Source organism: Malania oleifera, chromosome 7, assembly GCF_029873635.1.
Source record: "Malania oleifera isolate guangnan ecotype guangnan chromosome 7, ASM2987363v1, whole genome shotgun sequence".
NCBI lineage: Eukaryota > Viridiplantae > Streptophyta > Magnoliopsida > Santalales > Ximeniaceae > Malania > Malania oleifera.
In genome coordinates, this window is record NC_080423.1 from 51,632,378 (window position 1) to 51,646,164 (window position 13,787).

Sequence of the window (13,787 nt, forward strand, 5' to 3'; positions counted from 1 at the left end):
TGACCCTAGGCTACTTTTGGGATTTTTGTGGATGATGGTATATATATATATATAACAATTTTAGTAGGACTCTGGTATTGTGGTTGGTTGTATGGTATGTTGTAATTTACGTTTCCTGCTGCTTGGGTATTTGAGTTGTATTTTGGGTATATCCCTAGTAGCCATGGGTCTAGGTTGATTATCTTATTCAATTATACAGGATTATTATATTGAATGTTATCATAAAAAAAAATTCAAGTTGGTAAATTAGGCAGGTCATTACAGTTTGGTATCAGAACCTAATTTGCTAGGTTCTGTAGACTTTAGAGTGCAGTGGAAATGATACCAGAGTATAAGAAAAGGATTTAAGATTTCGTTCTGCAGTCTAGAGGCAGAACTTCCATGGTGGTTTCTGTGTCTTTCTTGGAGTGATGATTTCAGGAAAGTCATAGTAAACTATTGCAGGGTTGTGTTTCTATAGTGTAGGACTGAATCTTGAAATAAGATAAGAATGTCAAGATAGGGGATGTTGATTAGATGCGTAAGTTATAGGGATAGGGACCCTAAGTCATGCTTATTTTTTTTTCAAGATGGACCCTGGAGGAGGTAGTGTCCATGCGAGCGGTAGTGACAGTGCAGGGCCCTCGAGTTCAAGTTGGGCTAATTCTGATGTGGTATTACACAATGTGGCTCTGCAAGTTATGGCTGAGATCGCTAGGAGCTCTAGAGAGCAGGGAGGCCCGTATGCAGGCCATGGGTGCATGATAGAGAAATTTACCAAGATGAATCCTCTAGCATTTTCAGGAAGAGTTGATCCTACAGCCGCCGAGAATTGTATGCAGGAGATTGAAAAGGTGTTGGTGGTATTATAGTGTATGAAGCAGTAGAGGATTCTCTTCGCCACCTATAAACTAACAAGAGAGGCCAAGAGGTGGTGGACTACTGTGAAACTTCTTGAGCAGTAGAGGATGACACCAATAGTTATGATATGGGACCGATTTAAAGAATTATTATTTGACAGATATTTCCTAACCACTGTCAGGGAAGCTAAAGTGGAAGAGTTGTGGAAAGAGACACTTAGGAGAGTGTCAAGTGGGGAGGCCTGTCTGCTATTGCTGCGGTAGGTAGGGACATCTGGTGCGAGATTTCCCTACGCCACCTAATACAACTCCTGCTCCCATACCATACAAAGGAGGCTATCAAGCGCCCCGTGGAGGCTAGCAGAGGAATGTAGCTCTAGAGAGGGTCTATGCTTTAACGCCTAGAGATGCTGAGATAGCCAACGATGCGGTGACAAGTATGATTAAAATGCTTTCATTTAAAGTTATTGTGTTGTTTGATTCAGGATCCACACACTCGTTCATATCCATGGGGTGTATTAGATTATGTAGGCAGAAACACAGTTGTTAGATACTAAATTGTTAGTAACTACACTGACACGGTCAGTAGTGAAGTGTAGTAGAGTGCTCCGAGGCTGTCCAGTTGATACTCAGGGAAAAGTTTTGCCATCTGATTTGATAGAATTGGACATGCATGGGTTCAATGTAATTTTTTGTATAGACTAGTTGGCAGCTAATTACGCCAGTATAGACTATAGTTTGAAAGAAGTAATATTTAGACCCCCGGGAAGACTAGAATTCAGGTTGCTAAGGTCACGTGTGCAATCCCCGCCTCAGTTAGTATCAGTCATACAGGCGAGAAGATTACTCCTGGATGGTTGTCAGGGGTTTATAGCCTATGTAAAAGAGGTGTCAGAAAATGAATTGAAGCTGGGAAATACACCAGTAGTTAATGAATTTCTAGACACTTTTCCAAAAGATCTACTTGGGTTACCTCCCGATCATGAGGTAGATTTTGCTATTGATTTACTTCCCGAGATAGCACCGATCTCTAAAGCTCCTTACAGAATGGCTCCAGCAAAGTTGGGAGAGCTAAAGAGTTAGTTGCAAGACTTGCTGGATAAGGGTTTCATTCGGCCTAGTGTATCATTGTGGGAAGCTCCAGTGTTATTTGTAAAGAAAAAGGATGGGTCTATGAGGATGTGTATAGATTACAGGGAAATTAATAAGGTGATAATCAAGAACATGTATCCTCTACCCCGTATAGATGATTTATTTGACCAGCTTCTGGGTATGCGGGTCTATTCCAAGATTGACCTCAGATTAGGCTACCATCAGGTGAAAGTAAAAGCAGAAGATATCTCAAAGATAGCTTTTAGGATTAGGTATGGACATTATGAATTCTAGTTATGTCATTTGGTCTGACAAATGCTCTTGCAGTGTTCATGGACTTGATGAATAGTGTCTTTCACTAGTATTTGAATCAGTTTGTTGTAGTTTTCATTGATGATGTACTGGTCTACTCGAGGAGTTTTGAGGAGCATGAGACGCATTTACGACTGGCACTACAGATGCTTAGGGAAAAGAAATTGTATGTCAAGTTTAGTAAATGTGAATTTTTGCTAGAGAAAGTGTCGTTTCTGGGACATACTATTTCAGGGGATGGTATTTCAATGAATCTTAGCAAGATTGAGACAGTGTTGAATTGGGAAAGGCCGAAGAACGTTCAAGAAATTAGGAGTTTCTTGGGATTGGCGGGTTATTACTATCAATTTGTAGAGGGGTTTTCAACTTTATTAAGACCTCTCACATGGCTGACCAGAAAGAATGTTAGGTTTGAATGGGATGAGGATTGTGAGCAGAGCTTCCAGAAACTGAAACAAAGGCTTGTCACAGCACCAGTGTTAATCGTTCCGTTAGGGGGTGATGGTTATGTCATTTACAGTGACACATCTTTAAAAGGGCTCAGCTATGTATCAATGCAGCATGGTAGGGTTGTAGCTTATGCCTCCCGATAGTTGCAAGAATATGAATAGAACTACCTTACCCACGATCTGGAATTGGCTATAGTGGTACACGTGTTAAAGATTTGGAGGCATTACTTGTATGGGGAGAGATGCGAGATATTCTCTGATGACAAAAGTTTGAAGTACTTTTTCACCCAAAAAAAAGCTGAATATGAGATAGAGGAGGTGGTTGGAATTTATTAAAGATTATGACTGCACTATCAGTTACCACCCAGGGAAGGCAAACATGGTAGTTGATGCTCTGAGCAGGAAATCGGTGGGACCAGCACTGGTAGCTATGGAGATCTAGCATCCGATCCAAATGGATTTGGAGAGACTCTGTGTAGAGTTGGTAGAGAGTGATCCTCAAGAATTTATTGCAAGCCTAGTAGAACAGCCTACTCCACAGGAAAGGATTAAAATAGCTCTGAGAGATGACGCAGAATTAGAAGAGCTGATAGCTAAGGTGCAGGACGGACAAGGAAATGAACTCAGTATTTCTGATGACGGGGCCTTAAGGTTCCTTTCCAGGTTATGCATGCCTGCAAATATGAACATCAGGTGGACAATTTTAGAAGAGGCTCACAGGTCCCTGTACACAGTTCATCCAAGTAGTACTAAAATGTATAAGGATTTGCGAGAGTCTTACTAGTAGAACGGCATGAAGAGGGAAATTGTAGAGTTCGTACAGCAATGTTTGACATGCCAACAGGTAAAGGCTGAGCACCAGAGGCAAGCGGGCCAGTTTCAGCCACTTTACATCCCATAGTGGAAGTGGGATCACGTATCTATGGATTTTGTGACAGGTTTACCATCGACACCGCATGGTCAGAATGCTATTTGGGTGGTTGTTGATAGATTGACGAAGACTGCGCACTTTATTCCTATTAAAGTCAACTACCCCATAGAAAAACTGGTAGAGATTTATGTTCGGGAGATAATTCGTTCTCATGGTGTGTCAGTGTCTATAGTATCAGACCGAGACTCACGTTTCACATCACAAATTTGTAGAAGCTTTCAGGAGGCTCTAGGGTCTTAGTTATCTTTTAGCACACCGTTTCATCCTCAGACGGACGGCCAAACTGAGAGGGTGATTCAGATATTAGAAGATATGCTACGGGCATGCGTTCTGAATTGTGGGGATAGTTGGACTCAATATATGCTGCTAGTAAAGTTTGCATACAATAACAATTATCACGCCAGCATTGGAATGGCACCTTATGAAGCGCTCTATGGTAGGAGATGTCGTTCTCCACTATACTGGGATAAGTTAGGAGAGCGACGAGTTGTGGGGCCAGAGCTAGTGCAGCAAGCATATGATAAAGTTCGGCTCATCAGAGACAGAATCATTGCAGCTCAAATCTAGTAGAATAGTTTCGCTGATACTCGCCACAGGAAACTAGAATTTGATATGGGAGATCACGTGTTTCTAAAGACAACGCCATTGAATGGAGTTATGAAGTTTAAGAGGAAGGGTAATGAAATTAGGATAGCTTCCCAAGAGGGGGGTGAATTGGATTTTTAAAATTATATTCTTTTTAATACTTTGTTTTATATCAACAATCACAACAAGTAAACACAAACTCAAGTCAACCACAACCAATCAACAAAAATAATCAATATCTTAATCTTTGTATCAATAGCCCTATATCAAAGTGTTAAGCACACTGAATTTATATAAACCTGTTGTTATTCCACACTCACACTTCTTCTTTGTGTTTAGTTTTCAAACAAACTTTCAGATTAATAAGTTTAGGATGATCAGCCAACGTAGTCCCTTTCGGTTTCCGCAATCAATGTTGATCAAGCCAAAATGAATTATCTTCCTGTCTATTTAACCATACACTTAGAATTTAACAATTTAAAGCATACATGCAGGTTGTAAGTTTTTCTAAAAAATAAAGAGTAAGAAAGAAGAGAGAGACACAATTTTTTTCGAGGTTCGTCTTATACCCTGCCTACGTCCTCACCTTTGGCAAACCACCAAAGGACTCACTAGTTCAGTTCTATTGACGGGTGGAACAATATCGATTACAACCACTCCTTCCTTTAGGCTAGAGTCCACCTCTCCAAACGAAATTCCCTTGTTCGATCCAACAATTCTACAACCCTGAATCGTCTATAAACAATAACCAAGATAGAGAAAAGTTTTGTGTACAAAAGACACTCTCACAGCAGTGTAGGTTAGTACAACATTCAGTACAAGAATACTTTAAAGTAAATCAAATATAAAAGGATTGAAACTCAATACTGAATTTAGATCACCAAATATCTTCCAAGTATTGAAAGATTCAGACTTTGAAGACTCTACTTCAGAATTTGTATCAGCAGTAACTCGGTAGTTGAAGTACGAAGAACACAAGAGAGTTTGAGAGCTTTTAGAGCACTTTGATTTCTGGAAATTTCTTGGTGTAAAAATCTTTCAAGTTTGGGGCTATTTATAGAAGTTTAAAAGTAATTCCTTGCCCCCCAAGTTTCCTCGGAGTAATCCCCAAATTTTTCAAAATACTAGTGCCCAAAAAATCCATTTAAAAAATCTTTCCGTTGGTGTATTTTTTTAAAAATGTTCAAGTGGCAGTCGCCTGCCATGACCTAGCAGTTGCCTGCCAAAACCCAGGCAATCGAAAGGCATGACCACCTAGGCACCTGGTTGTGCTCAGGCAGTCACCTAGCACCCTACTACTTTGAAAATTCCTCATTTAATTTGGGCAGTCGCCTGCCACATGGAGGTAGTTGCCTGGCCCTTATGTATTTAAAAAAAATTTTCTTCTTTAAACCCTTCTTTTCTTTAATTTGAAAAACATACTTTAGGGTTTTTCTAAAAATACATTTTTAAGTTTCTTTTGATTTATAAGAGCTTCAATTCAGCTTATATTTGTAGTTTATTTGAAGTACTTACATACAATCATCCTTAAAACTCTATTCCCTTGATCTTCAAGTAAGTCCTTGTTCTTCTATCATCTTTGAGCTTATGATCATCTTTCTTTCTTGATCTTTTTGAATAGTATTTTCTCCTTAAACTTTATCATCCTTTTGAGCTTTGAACTCTCTCTAAGCTTTGTCGCTATCTTTAAGCTTTTCCCTTCTTCCTGAAAAACATTCACTTGAAACAAACCATATTAAACACATCATGATTTGTTATCATCAAAATAAGAATTGTAAGCCTTGTTAGGCTGACAATCTCTCCTTTTTTTATGATGACAAATCTAAAGTAAAAAATAAGAAATAATACTCATGGCTCCCCCCCCTTTCAACAAGCATATACCAAATATATTTATACAAATCATTTATACAAATCATATCAATAAGAAATAATACTTTCATTCAACAAGCATTCCATTACGTATGCATCATTACATACTTACAAGCCCATAACATATTTCTTTTTGCATTGCTTTCTCTTAAACACTCTCTCCCTTTGGACATCAATCAAAATAGAAAAGAGAACGATACAAACAAAAACATAGTGAAGAGCTGTAATACAGAGGATTTGTAGATCTTACAAACACAAGGAAATACTATCTGATGAAGTACTCAAAATTACTAATACATAAGCAAAAGTGTTAAATATCATATAGATGAAATACATCAATCGGAGGCTTCCATAGACCCACTTTCATCTTCCTCTTCTTCTTGTTCACCAGATTTTTCAACAGATTCATCATCACTAGATGGAGCAGAGCTAATATCCATCTGAGTTTTGCCCTTGGAAGAGCAAGTCAAATGTTTTTCAATCTTGTCAACACACTGAACAAGGCTTGAACAATGAGTTTCCACAGTAGAAACCTTCTCCCTAAGTGTACCAAGTCCAGATTGCATTCCATCACTGAAGGTCATATAGTGATTATAAAATGGAACGAACCAAGAAGGAGTTTCTGGGTCAAGTTGTACTGAAGGGACTGGCCTGGAAGGCTAAGGAGGTGGTGTAGATGAGATGTGACGATGTCCCTTGTGAAACCACCATTGAGGAGTTTGCTTATATCCCATACACTTAAGAATAGTATCAGAAAAGATATCGTAATGGGTTTTGCTAGTGAAGTTAAATGATGGTATGAGAACATTGAAATGGGAAAATACCATATTTAACATCCGAGCATATGGTAGAATGACACAAGGCTCATCAACTTTCATAATGATCCATTGGAGAAGTAAACTTGGAAGATCCAGCTTTTTTCCTTTGAGAATACACCACATTACAAAACAATCTCAGGAAATATGATCATGAGAACTGGAACGTGGTAGGATATTATATGTAATAAGTTTGTGCAGGATTAAAGCTTAGAGATTGAGCTATTTGTAAAGAGGTGGATGCCCAAAGGAGATAGGTGTATCAGTTATGACTAGGGGTAAAAATTCCTCTGGAGTAAATCCTTGGGTCATTATCCATTGTTTCTCAATAATGTGAACCTCAAAATCTCCTGGCTTGACTTGAAGAATTTTTCCCAAAGATATGGGAGTAAGATGAATATCTTGCCGTAGAAGATTTGTTTTGATTCCATTTTTAAATTTCTCCATGTTAGCATAAAAAATCCGAACCACGTTTGGATAGTACCCTTTTGCTTAATACGTAATAAACCATTCCCACTCAATTTCCTTAAAAAGATCCATGATTTCAGGAAAACCAAAACTGAAGAATATAACATCAAGCATTTTACCTAGGATGGGTTCGGCTGAAGTGAGTTGATTCTTATAGAGATTCTTAGCGTGAGGAGTTACTAACCACTTCTCTACTTCATCATTGTTGATCCTTGTAGAGGAGGAGGAACCCTTGTGACCAACCAATTTGATCTGTGGCATGTTTTTTTTTAAGAGGAAGGCTGATAAACCCTAGGTTTTTATGCGATTTGATGTGGAGGGTAGGTTTGATTCATGTTTTCAAGCTGATTCGGAAGAGGAATTTGGTTTGAAAAGAGTATGAATAAGGATTTTCAGAGAGAGAGGAGAAGTGGCAGGTGCCTGATGGAAGTTAAAAAGACATAAAACAAGGTTCTAAACCCTACCCGCCGCAAGGCAGTGGCTTGCTAGGATAAGGCAGGCGCCTGTCAAACAAAAAATTGAAAGTCATTAGCCTGGCAGTCGCCTGGCACCTAGGTGGCAGTCGCCTGCCAAGCAGAGAACTTGTTTAGTTTGCTTCTCATATATGCATCATTCCTAATTCTCTTCTAATGACTATGAACTACTCTTCAAAGAGTGGTTTTGTGAATATATCTGCTAATTGGTCATTTGTATTTACAAATCTAGCATTATGTCTTCGTTTTGCACATGATCTCTCAACAAGTGATGTCTTATGTCAATATGTTTTGTTCTTAAGTGAGATACGGAATTTTTTAAAATATTTATGGCACTTGTGTTGTCACATTTTATTGGAATAGTTTGATATTTTTGAAATCTTTTAGTTGTTGTTTCATATACAATGTTTGGCCACAACAACTCCCTGCTGTTATGCATTTTGCTTCTGCTGTGGATAATGCCACAGAGTTTTGTTTCTTTGAAGACCAGGAGACTAAAGAGTGTCCAAGAAAATAACAAGTTCCACTAGTGCTTTTTCTATCTATCTTGCATCCAGCAAAGTCTACATTAGAATAACTTATCATTTCAAATTCAGTTCCCTTTGGATACCATAAACCTAGTTCAAGTGTGCCTAGTAGATATTTAAGGATTCTTTTAACTGTTGATTGGTGTGATTCTTTAGGAGCAGATTGGAACCTAGCACACATACATACGCTAAATATAATATCTGGTCTACTTGCTATTAAGTAAAGTAAGCTTCCTATCATGTCTCGGTAATGCTTGGTATCTACTTGTTTCCCTTTTTTATCCTTGTCAAGACTAGTTGAGGTGCTCATGGGAGTTCCTATAGGTTTACTTTCTTTCATATCAAACTTCTTTAACATGTTTTTAATATATTTATTTTGATTTATGAAAATTCTATTTTTTGCTTGTTTGATTTGTAACCCTAGGAAGTAATTTAACTCTCCCATCATGCTCATCTCAAACTCTTTTTGCATTGACTTAGCAAATTCATTACACAAATCCTTATAAGTTGCTCCAAAATAATATCATCAACATAAATTTGTACTATAAGCATGTCTTTTTTTTTTTAATTTTTATAAACAAAGTGTTATCTATCTTTCCTCTTGAAATTTTGTTTTGAATTAGAAACTTGCTTAGTCTTTCATACCAAGCTCTAGGTGCTTGTTTCAATCCATATAAAGCTTTTGTTAACTTAAATACATGATCTGGATTTTTTAAATTTTCAAAACCTGGAGGTTGTTTGACATATACTTCTTCATTTATATATCCATTTAAGAAAGCACTTTTTACATCCAATTGGTAGAATTTGAAATCCTTATAGGTTGCATAAGTTAAGAGCATCCTAATTGCTTCAATTCTTGCTACGGGAGCAAAGGTTTCATCGTAATCAAAATCTTCTTCTTGATTATAACCTTGTGCTACTAGCCTAACTTTATTTCTTATAACTATCCCATTTTCATCCTTTTTATTTCTAAACACCCATTTAGTTCCTATAATTGATTTGTCTTTGGGTTTAGGTATAAGTTCCCACACTTGACTTCTTTCAAATTGATTTAGTTCCTCTTGCATAGCTATAATCCAAGAATCATCTTTTAAGGCTTCTTCAATATTCTTGGGTTCATCTTGAGATAAAAAGGTATAATGGTTGCAAATATTTTTCAATGAGGCTCAAGTGGTTATTCCTTTTGAAGTTTCTCCAAGAATTTATTCTTTTGGATGACTTCTAGCATATCTCCATTCTTTAGGTAGTTCTAGATTTTCTACAATGTTTTCATTTGAAGTTTCATTATTATTTTCTTCTTTTATTTCAAGATCTTCTTTTTTTTGTGGAATATCTTCTTTTTCATCAATCTTAATTTTATTTTTATAATTATTTGATTCATCAAATGATATATGTATTGATTCAATGATAGTAAGAGTTATTCTATTATAAACCCTATAGGCTTTGCTATTTGTAGAGTAGCCTAGAAAGATACCTTCATTAGATTTTGCATCAAACTTTTCTAAATCATCTTTAGTATTAAGGATAAAACATTTACATCCAAATACATGAAAGTAGAAGATATTAGGTTTTCTATCTTTCCATAGTTCATACGGTATTTTGTCTATGCTTGATCTTATAGACACCTTATTTACAATATAACATGTCGAATTTACAACTTCAGCCCAAAAGTATTTAGGTAGATTATTTTCGTTTATCATTGTTCTTGCCATTTCTTGTAGGGTTCTATTTTTTCTTTCTACAACTCCATTTTGTTGTGGAGTTCTAGATGCTGAGAAATTATGATTTTTTCCATATTCATTACAGAATTTATCAACCTCCTTGTTTCTAAACTCCCTACCTTGATCACTTCTAAAACTTGTTACATTATAGCCCTTTTCATTTTGTAATTTCTTACATAAGCTGATTAGCATGTCACAGGCTTCATCTTTGTTTGTTAGGAATAATACCCAAGTGAATCTTGAATAATCATCCACTATTACAAAAGCATATTGTTTTTCTCTTAGGCTTAAGGTTCTAGTTGGACCAAATAAGTCTAGGTGTAATAGTTCTAGGGGTCTTTTAGTAGATATATATTTTTTTCTTTTTAAAGCTTGTTTTAGCTTGCTTTCCCTTTTAGTAGATATATGTCAAACCCTTTGTCACTCAATTGGCTAATTCTTAAAAGATTGTGTTTAATCCTTCTACTAATAACACATTATCAATAGTAATAGAAGGTTTTTTACCTATTCTCCCGATGCCAATGATCTTACCTTTGGCATTATAGCCGAAGGTGACATATCCTCCATCCTTTTGTCTTAGAGAGGTAAACTTGGTCATATCACCGATCATGTGTCTTGAACAACCATTGTCCAAGTACCACTTGTCCGTTGACGATGTTTTCCTAAAACATACCTACAATGGAGGATTCAATATGTTAGTCTTAGGAACCCAAATTCTTTTAACTTTCTTTGTTTTGTTGTTAGTTCTATTATTAACTTTCCATTCTCCTTGTACTTTAACATACTTCCTTTTTAGTGGGCAATCAAACATTAGGTGACCTTTAGTCTTGCACATATAGCAAGTAGTGTGTTTATGTTTGTTGTTAGAGGAAGTGCTAGCATAGTGCTTGGCTTCCTTGACAAAGTATCCCATGTATAATTTCTATTCTTTTTATTTGTTTTACCATTATAACCTATTCCTTCTTTATTCCTATGTAGCCTTTGCTGTCCAATCATCTTTTCAAAATTATCTTTACCTTTTGTAAAGTTATATATAATTTTTTCTTTATCCTCATCTAATTTCTTAAGTTCATTCACTTCTAAATCCTTTTTATTCAAGTTTTCTTTATGAGTTTTGCCTTATTCTTGAATTACTTTACTTACTTCCTCCTCTAACTTCTCAATTCAAGAATTTTTTTCTTTTTCAATGGTTTTGAATGATTCAAGTTGCTTTAATAGTTCTTTATTTTGATCCTTCAAGGTCATATTTCTTTTGAAAATTTTTATGAATTTTTTATTTAGGGAAAACAATTTAGCTTGTAATTCCTTGTGTGAGGGCATACTATTACATGACTCATCACAAGATTCATTGTAAGATTCTGTTGAAGAGTAGTAGGAATTTACCTCTTCATCATTCGCCATGAAGCATATGTTTGCCATCTCTTGTCCACTTGAGTCGTTTTCCGTTTCGCTGGAGCTTGAGTCATCCCAAGTAGCCTTCATAGCTTCCTTCTTTTTCTTCTTGTCTTTCTTGAGCAATGGGTAGTCCGGTTTGACATGCCCTGGTTTCTTACAGTTATAGCATATAGGAGGTTCATTTTTACTTTTATTTTCTTTTCTACTTGATTCTCTTTTTTCAGTTTTTCTTTTGTTAAACTTTCTAGGAAATATTTTATTCCTTCTATAAAACTTACCTAGTCTCTTAATGATGAATGCTAATTCATCTTGATCTAAGTCACTTGTTTCACTTTCTTCTTCACTTAAACTGTGGCTAGATGCTTTTAATGAAATAGATTTCTTATGTTTTGGTTCAGAATTTCTTTCTTTTAGAGTCATTTCATAGGTAAGGAGTGAACCTATGAGTTCATCTAAGGAGGTGGTCTTAAGGTTTCTTCCTTCGGTAATTGCTGTAGCCTTTGGTTCCCATATGGAGGGAAGGCCTCTCAAAATTTTCCTAATCATTTCGTAGGTGGTATAAGTTTTTCCTAAGGCACTTAAGGAATTGATTATGTGGGTGAATCTTGTGTACATATTTGAAATGATTTCATCTGGATTCATCTTGAATGCTTCATATTTGCTTGTTAACATGTCTATCCTATTGTCCCTAACATCAATAGTTCCTTCATATGTAACTTCTAATTTGTCTCATATTTCTTTAGCTTTTTTACAAGCCATGACCCTATTAAATTCGTTAGTGTCTAAAGCACAATATAGAGCATTTATAGCACTTGAATTTATTTGAAGCATTTTATAATCTGAATTGATCATATCCTTTTTCTATTTTGGAATTTTTTTTCCATCTACTATTTTAGTGGGAATAAGGTCTCCATCCATTACTACTTCCCATGATTTCCAATCCAAGTATTGGAGGTAGATTTGCATTCTTTTTTTCCAAAAGGTGTAGTTCTGTCCACAAAAGATTGGTGGACAAGTTAAGGATTGGCCCTCTCCAAAAGGAGCTACTCCTATGCTTGCCATTTAGATATTTTTATAACTTCTTGTTATGAATTTGCTATTACTAGGCTCTGATACCAATTGAAATTAGGATAGCTTCCTAAGAGAGGGGTGAATTGGATTTTTAAAATTATATTCATTTTTATAGTTTGTTTTATATCAACAATCGCAACAAGTAAACACAAACTCAAGTCAACCACAACCAATCAATAAAAATAATCAATATTTTAATCTTTGTATCAAAGTATAAAGGATGTTGAATTTATATAAGCCCTGTGTTATTCCACACTCACACTTTTTCTCTGTGTTAAGTTTTTAAACAAACTTTCAGATTAATAAGTTTAGGATGATCAACCAATGTAGTCCTTTTCGATTTTCGCAATCAACGCTGATCAAGTCAAAACGAATTATCTTCCAGTCGATTTAACAACCATACACTCAGAATTTAACAATTTAAAGCATACACACAGATTGTAAGTTTTGCTGAAAATTAAAGAGTAAGAAAGAAGAGAGAGACACAAGGTTTTACGAGGTTCGGCTTATACCCAGCCTACGTCCTTGCCTTTGGCAAACCACCAAAGGACTCACTAGTTCAGTTCTGTTGACGGGTGGAACAATACCGATTACAACCACTCCTTCCTTTCGGCTAGAGCCCGCCTCTCCAAACAATATTCTCTCGTTCGGTCCAACGATTCTACAACCTTGAATCGTCTATAAACAAGAAACAAGATAGAGAAAAGTTTTGTATACAAAAGACACTCTCATAGCAGAGTAGGTTAGTACAACATTCAGCACAAGAATACTTCAAAGTAAATAAAATATAAAAGGATTGAAGCTCAATACTAAATTTAGATCGCTAAATATCTTCCAAGTATTGAAAGATTCAGACTTTGAAGACTCTACTTCGGAATTTGTATCAGCAGTAACTCAATAGTTGAAGTAGGAAGAACACAAGAGAGTTTGAGAGCTTTTAGAGAACTATGATTTCTAGAAATTTCTTGGTGTAAAAATATTTGAAGTTTGGGGCTATTTATAGAAATTTAAAAGTAATTCCTTGCCCCCCAAGTTTCCTTGGAGTAATCCCCAAATTTTTCAAAATAATAGTGCCCAAGAAATCCATTTAAAAAATCTTCCCGTTAGTGTATTTTTTTTTAAAATGTTCGAGTGGCAGTCGCCTGCCATAGAAGAATTTTAAAACACAAAACACTGGCAGTCACCTAGCATGACCACCTAGGCCCCTGGCACCCTACTGCCTCTTTGAAAATTCCTCAAT